This window comes from Sorex fumeus, unplaced genomic scaffold, assembly GCF_029834395.1.
Source record: "Sorex fumeus unplaced genomic scaffold, SorFum_2.1 ptg000126l, whole genome shotgun sequence".
NCBI classification, from domain to species: Eukaryota; Metazoa; Chordata; class Mammalia; order Eulipotyphla; family Soricidae; genus Sorex; species Sorex fumeus.
The window spans coordinates 6,021,419-6,034,395 of record NW_026606183.1 but is presented as its reverse complement, the minus strand read 5'-3'; positions in this window follow the sequence as shown (position 1 = coordinate 6,034,395).

Here is a 12,977-nt window from a genome sequence, read left to right as displayed (position 1 = left end):
GTGAAAAAATGAGAGGATGCTTTTGTGCATCTACTTCATTGACAGGTAGGGGAATGGGTGGGAATTGGGGGTGGAGTTGAAATATAGGTGGAAGGAAGTTGACACTGATGGTGGCATTGGTTTTGAAATACTGTATGCCTAAGAGTCAACTATCAATAACTATGTAAATAACAGTTTTTTTAATTAAAACAATTTTTAAAACTGTATGGATGGAGAAGCACTTGCCTTGCATGCAACTGACCTGGATTTGATTCCCAGAATCCCATATTGTTCCCCAAGCACTGTCAAGAATCATTTCTGAATGCAGAGCCAGAAGTCAGCCCTGAAAAGCACGAGGTGTGGACCTCCAAACCAATAAATGAAAAGAAAATCATTTTGCTGAGATAAGTGATCATACAAATGAAGCAAAGTTGGACATTTTTATAGTGGTTGAAGTCAGCAAAATGCTACCTTTAAGACCTGCTTGCTAAGGGAAGTCCAAAATTTAAAATTACAAGGTGCCATATCTTTCAAGATTGTCTGAAAAAATGAAGCGTAGTGAAGAGAGAGAAAGTTACATTTCTTTAAATTTGGTCTGCATCAAACAAAAAAGCTTTGCATTGGAAGGAAGCATGAGCTAAAACTAGAAGACACCACATTGAATGGGAAAAAATATTCACGTTCACCATATAAGGGTTCAAGACATCTAAAACACTCACAAGGATCAATAACAACAAACTCTGATAACCCTATTAAAAAACAGAGAGGGAAAATAAGCAGCCATTATGAAGACAGACTGATAGTGAGTAAGAATACAGAAAAGTATTCGTTATCATTGATTATTAGGGAAATCCATATCAAGACAAATATGAGACATCATCTCACACTGGTTAGAATGGCACATATAAATAAAAACACCTGGAAACTTTTGCCAAGGTGTGGTTTTTAAAAAGGAACTCTCATCCATCACTGATGGGAATTTTGTCTAGTTCCACCCTAAGAAAAACAGAATGAAGACTTGTCAAACAGTAAGACTAGAGCTTCAATACAATCCTCAAATTCTTGGTATCTACAGTCAAGACACAAAAACATTCATTTGGAAGGATTATAAACACTATTAATAATGGCAGAAACCAGTACAATATAATAGCTAGGATATATAATCAACCCAGATATCAACCCAGACTAGAGCTTCAATACAATCCTCAAATTCTTGGTATCTACAATCAAGACACAAAAACATTCATTTGGAAGGATTATAAACACTATTAATAATGGCAGAAACCAGTACAATATAATAGCTAGGATATACAATCAACCCAGATATCAATGTCAGAATAATGAAGGTGTGGTATAGATACACAATGGAATACCATACAACTGTAAGGAATGATGAAATCATGCAATTTGCTGAAATGTGGATGAAACTAGAGGAAATCATGTTAAGTGTTATAAGTCAGAGGAAGAACAAATACTGCATGATCATACCTGTGGCATGAGAAACAAAATGACAAGAGAATTCAAGGTACAAAGTACTGAGTAAATAGCCTAGAATTGTAGAAATGAAAAAGCCATGGAAGGAGAAAAATGAACAGGAAAAGGAAGAAGAAGCTGCTGGGAAATAACAGGGGCAAGGTCAAGGCCAAAGGCAAGGGCAAGCTTGGATATATTGGCAGTACAGACATGTGTATATGTAGATATCAAAACAACAGAGCCACAATACTGCAGATATGGAACCTAAACTACAATTGTTAAACTGAAAAATGCACCATTTTTAAAGAGGCAAGCTCAGCGTGGGAGGGAATCTTGGGACACTGGTGGAGGGAAGTTGGTGGATTGTTGTTGGAACTTAATTTGCCTGAACAATTATGGACATATTTGTAAGACATAGTGCCTCAATTAAAAAGTATAAAATTTATTTTGTGGTTCCAAATACAGAGAAAACCTCACAAAGCCATAGAACAGTATGCTATTTGTTACAGAGCACTTAGTATAGAAGGGAAAGCTTTGGCGGTCAATTCAGTCTCCAAATCAAAAAATCACAGCCTTGGCCCCATTCCTATAAATAGTATCATCAATGCCCTTCCAGGGGTCTAATTAATGTGTTTTCCCATTTAATACCATCTCAAGTAAACTCAACCAGGACTTTGTGTAGAAAACTATTTTATGCCTGTACTTGACATTTAATATATACCTAAACATTTTAAATGCCACATATGTTCTTAATTTATGCTACCCTTAAGCCTTTTGCCATATATTTTATTCTTCTCAGTGTTTTTCTGGGGTTTTATACATCAAATAATTTTTGTAATTTTGAGAAACATTCATTTATACTTAATTGTAGAGCAATTAAGACAAACAGAAGTTTAGAATAACAGTGTGTTAAATATTGAATGTTAAATTAAAATACAAATATTAAAATTTTCCTTTCTCATCCCAGTTCTGTTGTCATAAATTACACCTGTATGTTTAGATGAACATAGATTCTGGGGTCTGACTTCTTTCACCTATGAAGAAAGTGGACATCTATGTGTGTCCGTATCATTACAGATCTGTAATTTCTCTTTTATTCCCGACTAGTAAGGACATTGTATAAACTTACCAGTTTGATTATCCAGCCTCCTCTTACGGGGTTTTCTTTTTAAAGAACACTCTCCCTCCGGCTCCTCTTAACTTTGATGTCTGATGTGGTAGCCTGGTGAGGTGGTGGTCTGCCTCTCTCTTGAGTCTAGTGGATCCTCTAAAACTGTTTTTAAAACTTCCCTCTAAGATGCAATCTGTTTTTTGAAGCTGCATAGACCTACTAGATCCCCTGGGTTGTCAAGTAGGGCTCAAGGGCTGGGAAAGATTAAATTTCTAGGTAGCTAGGCCCTAGAGAACAAAGCCATATCTCTGGCTTTGTGGTGATGTTGAGAGAGTAAGAAGAATCTCCCCTAAGTAGTCTTTGGCCTACAGAATTTGGGGTGTGATTAATAGAGAACTTCCCTTTCCTGTCACCCTCTAAGTCATTTCAATTCTCTCCCAGTACTGAGTGCCCTTCGGTGTTCTGTTGACTGACCCTCTCCTTTTTCAATGCACTACTCAGTGATGGCCTTTGGAATTATTATTTTCTTGGGTACTAGGAGCAACTTTGGGAAAGTCACCATCTGGTCGAGAAGGCTGGGGATTATGGTCAACTCAGACAGCTTTTGGGATAAGCTTGCGTAGGCTACTCACTTGGCAGCAGCGGGGTTACCTTTCTAAAGTCAAGACTTGATCACTTTGCCAGGCCCGAGAGATCTCTCCATAATTTCCCCTCAGAGACTTCTGTGACTTTTCCCCTTGGACAGGGTCCTTTCATCCACATGGCATCCACACTATATCCCGTAAGGGAAAGACAGGTGAAGAGAGAACTTGGAATAGCAGGTGACTCCCTCTTTTCCCCCTAAGACATTTGAGCCTGAGAATGCTGGTATCCTATGTGTCAGATCATAGAAGCTGCTTTTAAACTAGAGAATTTGCCGTCAGAGAGGAAAATGGAGGATATGAGGCTCTCTTGTCTGGATTTCAGTAGGGTCCAGACCCAGAACTCTATACAGCTAGTCTCTTTCTAGTTCCACAGGGTTTAGATGTTGGAAAATCCTTGTTAGATGTCTGACAGTCTTAGAAGTTTAAATGCTTGATGTTAGATGCTTGGCTTAGAAGTTTGTATGTGTGGCCTTAGATCCTTGACATTCTAATAAGTTACCTATTCTTAAGATTGGAGTTGTCCGGGCCGGAGCGATAACACAGTGGATAGGGTGTTTGCCTTGCACATGGCCAACCCGGGTTCGAGTCCCAGCATCCCATATGGTCCCCCAAGCACCACCAGGAGTAATTCCTGAGTGCAGAGCCAGGAGTAACCCCTGAGCATCGCTGTGTGTGACCAAAAAATAGCGAGAAAAGAAAAGATTGGAGTTGTCTTCTGAATACAGAGACAATTGAGAATTCTCATAGAAATGTTGAAGAAAAGAGGCTGCATGGGAGTGAAAAGTCAGAAAAATCTCTTAAAACATAAGGAGTCCTTCTCTGTGGTTTTGGAGCTTAGTCATCAAGGGAGATGTGTATTATTAGTCAAGCATCAGGAGAGTGGGTTGGAATCGCATATGTTTCCTGGTGATTTGCTTTGCAGTTCTTGGTCTCTTACCAATTCATGGTAATTACTTACCTCCTATCACTGCACAGCACAACTAACAGGGTAAAGATTGCAAGAGAGATCTTTCTTTGTTCTCTTAGAGCCCATTTATAAGGTAGGAGGACATGGAAATACATAATTACAAATAATTAATTACAGGATTTTAAGTCAAGTTCCCAGTCTGGATATTATAGACTGTGTGTGAGCAGATCAGAAAAGTTAGTTAAAATTTATTTTACTTTTAGCATTATAGATTACAAAAAATGTTATTGGTATTGGTAGGGTTTCATATATAAAGCATTCCAGTACCATGCCCTCCACCAGAGTGTCTGCTTCCTTCTGCCATTGTCCCAGTGTTCGCATACCTACCCCACTGCCCATTCTTCTCTTGTGGTGAGCCTCCTGCTGAAGATCAGTTCTCAGTTTTTGTTACCTTTGGGTGTTTGTTATTCCTCTGCCATGTTTCTTTATATCCTCCATATGAGAGAGAGGGGCTGGAGTGATAGCACAGCGGGTAGGGCGTTCGCCTTACAAGCGGCCAACATGGCCGACCGGAGTTCGATTCCTCCGCCCCTCTCGGAGAGCCCGGCAAGCTGCCGAGAGTATTCGATATGCCAGACACAGTAACAACAAAGTCTCCAATGGAGACGTTACTGGGCCCGCTCGAGCAAATCGACGATCAACGGGAGGGCCTTTACCTTTCAGAGAGAGAGAGACAGTTCTGTATAGTTCCTCTCCTTCTGACTAACTTCACTCAGCATTATACTCTCCTGATACATCCACATAAATAAAAAAAACAGCACGATTTCATATTTTATTAAAGCTGAATAGTATTCCATTGTGTATATGTACCATAGTTTCTTTATCCAGTCATCTGTTCTGTTCTTGGACACCTAGCTTATTTCCAGGTTTTGACTATTGTACATAGTGCTTTTATGAGCATAGAAGTGCAAATGTCTTTTCTGAGTGGAGTTTTTTTACCCTAGGGGTCAAAAAAACTGGAATTTCTGGATCAGATGAAAGTTTAATTTCTAATCTCTTGAGAAGTATCAATATTATTTTTCAAAAAGGCTGGCCTGGTCTACATTACCACCAGCAGTGAATAAGGTCAGTAGTTTAGTTCTTAAGTATGATAGCCATATACCCTGCTTCAGTTGGAGAAGTCCTAATGTCCCTGATGTAATTATTAATGGTGCCTCTTTCACTTTCAGAAGATTCTAATTGACACAAGAAGTTATACAGTCACTTTATCCTTTTTTTTCTTTTTTTTTAATCTGTTTTATTTTATTTTTTGGTTTAGTTTTTGGGGTTTTTTTTGTTGTTTGTTTGTTTGTTTTTTTAATTAGTGAAACACCATGAGGTACAGTTATAGACTTACAAATTTTTGTGCTTGGCTTTCAGTTATACAATGATCAAGAACCCATCCCTCCACCAGTGCCTATTTTCCACCACTACAGGTCCCAGTATCCCTCCCACCCCTCATCACACCCATCCCATCCTGCCTCTGTGGCAGGGCATTCCCTTTTGTTCTCTCTCTCTCTCTCTCTCTCTCTCTCTCTCTCTCTCTCCTTTTGGGTTCGTTCTGTGGTTTGCAAGACAGGCATTGAGTGTCAGTCATGTTTAGTCTATATGTTTAGTCTATAGTCTATTTTTAGCATGCTTCTCCCATCCTGGGAGGATCCTCCCAACACCCTTTATTTGGTGCTCCCTTCTCTATCTGAGCTTCCTTTTCCCCTAGCACGTGTAGCTGGCCTCCAAGTCATGGAGCAAAATTCCTGGTACTAATCTTGGCCACTCTTGGGTGTTAGTCTCCTATTTTGTTACTTTATGTTCCCCAGATGAATGCAGTCTTTCTGTGTCTATCCCGCTCTTTCTGACTTATTTCCCTTAACATGTTACTTTCCATGTAGTACCACTTGTATGTAAATTTCATGACTTCATCTTTTCTAACAGCTTCATAGTACTCCATTGTGTAAATGTACCAAAGCTTCTTTAACCAGTCATCTGTTCTCGGGCATTCAAGTTTTTTCCAGATTCTGGCTATTGTAAGGAGTGCTGCAATGAACAAACAAGTGCAGATGTCACTTCGACTATACTTTTTTGCCTCTCTGGAATATATTTCCAGGAGTGGTACTGCTGGGTCAAATGGGAGTTCAATTTCTAATTTTTTGAGAATCGTCCAGACTGTTTTCCAAAAGGGTTGAACCTGTCGGCATTCCCACCAGCAGTGAAGGAGGGTCCCTTTCTCGCCACATACGCCCCAGCACTGGTTGCTTTTGTTCTTTTGGATGTGGGCCAGTCTCTGTAGTCACTTTATCCTTAAGGAACCTTTTCTGATCAACATAGCAGGAGGATGCAAGAATAAATTTAGGTTGTGGATGACGACTCACATTCTCAGGTTAGTATGACATTCTCAGGTCTCAGAGACAGGGACACCATGTGATATAAGCTAAACCAAGTCTGGAAAGCATATGAAGGGGGAAATCAGATTTGGCATGGAATTTCAGCAAGACTTCACAGAAAAGCTGATTTGGACAATGAAGCTTGAGAGTGTAGGAAGATTCAGTGGGGCCAAGAAGAAGCATACAGAAATGACTAAGTTCTAAATGCCCATCTCTCCTAGTTCTCACCCACCTGGAAGGCCAGAAACATAGAGGAAAGTGCCTAGAGCCAGGTAAAAATTCAGTAAATAAACTCAGGAATAAACATCACCTCGATCAGGAATAGACTATCTCCAGTTCGCTCAGTCCCCAGTTTCTTCAGTCTCCTCCTGGTTATTCAGTACCAAACAAACCAAAACCAGTCACTGTACCATTTCTAGCAACATCAGCTTGTACTTAGGACATTTTCTTTAAAAATTGATTATAAAACTATTGACTGATCATGAATCACCAGCATTTACAAAAAAAATATGATATATAGCTGCTGACATTCTGGTTGCTATAAACATACTGGTTCTCCTGATTTCAATTCCTGGCTGAAGTACAATTCAAATACTGCAAAGATTGGACCGTTTGTCAGGAACTGATTGGGGTAAAGAAAGACATGCTGATCACTAGTTTAAAACTAAATGTTTGTGGGGCTGGAGAAATAGCACAGTGGGCAGGGGACTTGCCTTGTATGTGGCTGACCCAAGCTCAGATCGGCAACCCATATGGTCCCCTGAGCCCATCAGAAGTGAAGACCAAGCACAAAACCAGGAGTAAGCCCTGAGCACAGTTGGTGTGGCCCCAAATCAAACAACAACAACAAATATCCAAAAAGACAACAAAAAAACAGCTAAACAGCTTAACCCATTTAAGCTGGCAAGTACCAAACTTCTCGCCCTCTCTAACCATCTACTTAGGTTTTCATCAGCAAGTGTGGGACACACAGGGATTTCTACTTTCTAGAGAGCAATGACCCTGTAGGAAGAAGTTTTAGATATCCATTTAACTAAGCTTTGCTTGACAAATTAAAGAAAATACATGAGAATTTGTTCAGGTTTCCTCTCTGAATGAAGAGTTTTTACCAAAATTAAAAAATGTATTTCCTCTCAAGTAATTTTAGAAATACAATTTGCATTGGAGCGATAGCACAACGGTAGGGCGTTTGCCTTGCACGCAGCCAACATGGCCGACCCGAGTTCGATTCCTCCGCCCCTCTCGGAGAGCCCGGCAAGCTACCGAGAGTATCTCGCCCACACGGCAGAGCCTGGCAAGCTCCCCGTGACATATTCGATATGCCAGACACAGTAACAACAAAGTCTCCAATGGAGACGTTACTGGGCCCGCTCGAGCAAATCGATGATCAACGGGAGGGCCTTTACTTTACTTACTTTTACAATTTGCATAATTTTAGAAATAGATGTAGGTTCTCGGAACTCCCTTAAGGTGTACAAATTGAAATTATTTATATTATATTTAAATTATTCAAGTACTTGCAGAATCACCCATGCCTTAAAAGTTAGAGCTACATGGCCATGATCAAGAGACTCACAAATAAATCTTGGAAGAGAGCAACAAACTACAGAGATGCTTCTGAATCCCAAAGTCATCTCCACTTGTATCAACCTATTTAAAATTTTAGAATCCCTGGAGTGTGCAGCAGCAAATGCAGCCGTGCAAGATTTCATAAACTCTATTCCACTGATGTACCAAGAGTTACACATCACATTTGATGGTGTTTAGATAGAAGGCAATTGATCTCAATCCAAAAATAAATATTAGCACACAGGTTGCACATGTTGCAACCTGTTAGTATTCTTTTTTACAAGGGCTTAATGGCTCTAGGGTGAGATACAACAATCTTCACACACTTTTCTCTAAGGAAACTTTTTTGAATCATTTGAAACACATTATTCATAACAAACCACACAAAATAAATTATTAAGGACCTGCTTTGGGGTCAGGTTTGGGTGGTGGTGGGAAAATCAGGTGTTATGGTGTTGATATTGGTGCTGGAATATTAAATGTAATAAATTATTGTGAACAATTTTATAAAAAATTGGGCTGGAGCGATAGCACAGCGGGTAGGGCGTTCGCCTTACACGCGGCCAACATGGCCAACCCGAGTTCGATTCCTCCGCCCCTCTCGGAGAGCCCGGCAAGCTACCGAGAGTATTCAATATGCCAGACACAGTAACAACAAAGTCTCCAATGGAGACGTTACTGGGCCCGCTCGAGCAAATCGACGATCAACGGGAGGGCCTTTTACTTTACTTTACTTAAAATTGGGTGGGGGGAGAGAATCTAGGGCTTCAGGAAAATTTCTCATGTAATTCAAGGTGGCTCAAAGTGATGGTCCAGAAACAAACTCTACATACACTGGAAACGCTGGTTTTATTTTTAATAGTTTCTTGTTGTCATTAAAAGAAAAAGTCATACATGCAATCATGCATGCACAAACACACAAACAAAAAGTCCAGCACAGTCTTTCTGCATATGTGGGCTAAACAAACCCTACTGTTTGAATAGTCTTATAAGTAGTGACTGCCAATATCTTCCCACACAGATTGACACTTCCCTATTACTTGGTGATATTTCCTTACTCAAGGTGCCCTCTCGCCTCTCCCCATGACGATGTGCTGTGGTTTTGCTTTCAGACAAGTGGTGGGAGCCCCCCTGTAGGTGGTGGCAGTCAACCAAACAGGACAGTTGTAAGAGTGTGTGGTGGCCACTGGCTTGTGTCAGCCTATATCACTGCAGAGTAAGTGATTTATCTTAGAACTGGGGCTCTCAATTCTCCTTCACCCCAGTACCCTCTCCTTAGAGCCCAGACTTTTCCCCTAGATAAGAGTATCCTGGTAAAAGTAACCATCTTTGTTATTGAGTTCCTCTGGAGGCTATAAACATGCCCTAGGTCTGTCCCTTGCAGTCTCCACCAACCACGCCTGGATTCTGGTGAGTTTCCCAGGGCCCTGGAAGTTTCTGGAGGGGAGAAACAGAGGCCCTATGAGGCTGAATTAGAGGGAATGAGGAGGGGGTGTCCTGGGGGTTTTCTTGCCCACACAGGCCTCTTTCCTAGGCTTGTGGCCCAACAGTGCATAGAGCCTGTGGGGAGAACATACATGCTGAAGGCTCATGCCTCCTGTTGAGCTCCTGGCTGCAGATCATCTGGACATTCCCTACCGCCCTGCCAGGTAGGTGTCTTGGATACAACCATTCTGAGTGAAACACTTGCTGGTGATGGGGATTGGAGGGAGAGATAAACAGGGAAGATAATGGACTCATGTGAGGGTAGGAACCCCCTCAGAGAGCTTCCTGAGCACAGAGATTTGGGTCAGAGAAGCTGTGGTGCCAGGTGTGGTGGACTTTTTACCTCAGGTGAAGCTTGGAGCTGAGGGGACAGAGAGAACAGAGAAGAATGTCAGGACTTTTAGGGAGAATATGTCCTGCTGAAATGTGTGCGCAGCTGGGGCAGGGCTGTGTCACATAAGCACAGGGTTATAGAGGATTCCTATATGTCATCAGGGCTTATGAGGTGGGATGCCTGATGAACATAGCACATAGGTATGTAAACCGAGGGCAGACAAGGCCGGTTGAAGTAAAAAGTGCCAGGCACTGTGGGTGTATATGTTTGTCACCTATATGTCTCCTTTCAAGATTCTTGGTGGATAGGAATAATTTCCATCTTATAGATGAGGAAACAGGCTCAGAGTGGAGTGTTCCAAGTGCAGAGAGTGCCAGAGCCTCGAGCTTGTGCCTAACTTGCCTGACAGGCTGGGCTGGTTTCTGAGAGGTGCTCAGTTAGTCAGGAGCCTGCAGACAGTAAAAGAAATCTGAAGCGGCATTTGGAGGGAACTTACCACTGTCCTGACCTGAGAGAAGACATGGGGGTGGCTTTTGATTTGGGGAAAAGTGGGCACAAATTCAAGCTGTGGAGGCAGAATCTTTGCTGTTGCTGCTGGTGTGTGTGTGTGTGTGTGTGTGTGTGTGTGTGTGTGTGTGTGTGTGTAAGGTAACAAGAGAAATGGGGAGCAACTGGGACTTTCTGGGCCTTTTTTGTATGATGACTGGATTTTCTACTTGCTGAGGAGTCTTGAAGGGAAGCCATCTTGCATTTCTCCTGAGTGTTGGGTGGAACATTAGCTGCTTGAACAGGCTCGGTGGGGAGAGAGTAGGCTGCAAGGAAAAGGCAGCTTTACTTCAGCGAGCCAGTCAAGCTGCTCTGCATTGCAGAGAGCTCTGTGCTGGCCTGATCTCCTGCCACCCTGGGAGCAGCACAGGATGTAGGTGCTGGTGGCACAATCCCTGGGCCTGGGCTATATCCCTGCCTCAGTAAGGAACCGTGTAATTGTTCCTCTGGTTTGGGCACCACAGGAACACAGGGGCGACATCTTTCTTCTTTCTTTCTTTCTTTCTTTCTTTCTTTCTTTCTTTCTTTCCTTCTTTCTTTCTTTCTTTTGATTTTTGGGTCACACCCGGCAATGATCAGGAGTAACTTTGGCTTTGCACTCAGGAATTACTCCTGGTGGTGCTCGGGGGACCATATGAGATGATGAGAATCAAACCCGGGCCAGCTGCGTCCAAGGCAAACGCCCTACCCACTGTACTATTGCTCCAGCCCCTTTCTTTAGAGCTGTGGTCTAGATCACATTTCTCAGGAAACAAACTCTGAGGCTCACTGGAGAATGTTCTCAGGGCTTGGGCCTTTGAGATGGTGAAGGGGAGATGGTGGCCTGTGATAGGAGAACGTGGAATGTGTGGCGTATGGTTGGAGCATAAGTTATGCTTAGGAGCAAGAGATATAATCTTAGGCAAGGCAGCTAGCTCCCTTTTCATGGGGGCAATTCCTGGTGAGGAATTCAACTTGGATCCGTTAACAGCCTTAAGATTATTAGCAGGTCTGTTAATGTCTTTTTACCCTGCAGCTGGGAGAAATGCTTTCATTCACATGAGGAGCACAAACTACTCCCAATGCAAGTGTTTTCAGAGCTAGAAAAATGCCCTGTATTTACTGATTATGGTGATAGCTGCTGACTCAATTGTATGTGTTGGTTTCTTTTATTCCTGCAATAATAATTGTACTGTAACACCATAGCACTGTCCTCCATTGTTCATCGATTTGTTCGAGCAGGCATCAGTAACATCTCCATTGTGAAAGTTGTTGTTACTGTTTTGGGCATATCTGAATACATCATGGATAGCTTACCAGGTTTTGCCGTGAGTGCTGCTGATGAGCTTTGGCAGGGTGGACACTTGGCTCATCCCCTCCCAAGGTTGTCCCGGAGTTATCAGCTGGGATCTGGTGTATTTGATTTTTTGTGACTAGTTTGTCTCTTTTGAGATTTAATCATGCATCTCTGAAGGTGGGCTGATAGATGGCTTATATGGTGTTGGAGTCTTATTATCATTTAGTTCTCAGAATAACCTAATACTATTTGTCTTGGTTATCAATTATTGCCTGAATATCCACTCCCAAATATCGTGGTTTGCACAATCCTTCCATTATCTTAACCATCTTCAACCTCAGCTGCATAAGGCTTCCATCATCATCCTTGCTTGTTCTCTCTCTCTCTCTCTCTCTCTCTCTCTCTCTCTCTCTCTCTCTCTCTCTTTCTCTTTCTCGTGTCCGCGGTCAGAAACCAGTGGAGGTTGGAAATTGGGAAGTTCATGTACATGGCTGGTTACCCTTGTGGGACTAACTGTAAAGTGGGTTCATTTGGGACCATGGCCCTTTCCTGTGGTCACTCTTAAAAGGTGCCTGCAATAGGGTAGCTGAACCTTTCTAGTGCTAGTTCAAAGATCCCAAAATGCCAAAACTCCCAAGGCTTCTGAGGCCTGAAATGACACTTCTGCTGCGTGCTGTCATTATGTGATAAACCAAGTGAGTTAGGTAATTTTTCCTGAAACCAGCTCAGGAAAAATTATCATTTTTATCCTTTATAACATGAAGCAGAGATACAGAGAGAAAAGTAACTATTAAATAATTATTAAGTTTAACTCCAAAGGGACCCAGAATAGGTTTAGCTCCTGTTTTGAATCACAGTGTCTCCAAGGAATGAAGCTCCATAATAAATGAAAGTTTAGCAACAAAAAATGTGAGATCTTTTATTGTTGTTCTTACTAATTATTGTCAGTTACAACTTTCAGAAAAGGTATAACTTATTTGGGTGCTGGAGCCATTTGGGCCCACTCCCAGCAGTGCTCAGGGCTTACTCCTTGCTCTGCACTCAGGGATCAGTTACTGGTGGTGCTCAGGGAAGCATATGGGAATCAAACCTGGACCAGCCACATACAAGGCAAGCGCTTATCTCTAGCCCTAGAACTTAGTTTTGGAAAATATATGACAGAGTCTGAAGGTATGAGACTCCCCAATCTACTTTGATGAGCTGTTAGTGCTTCAAATGTTTTCTTCCCTGAAT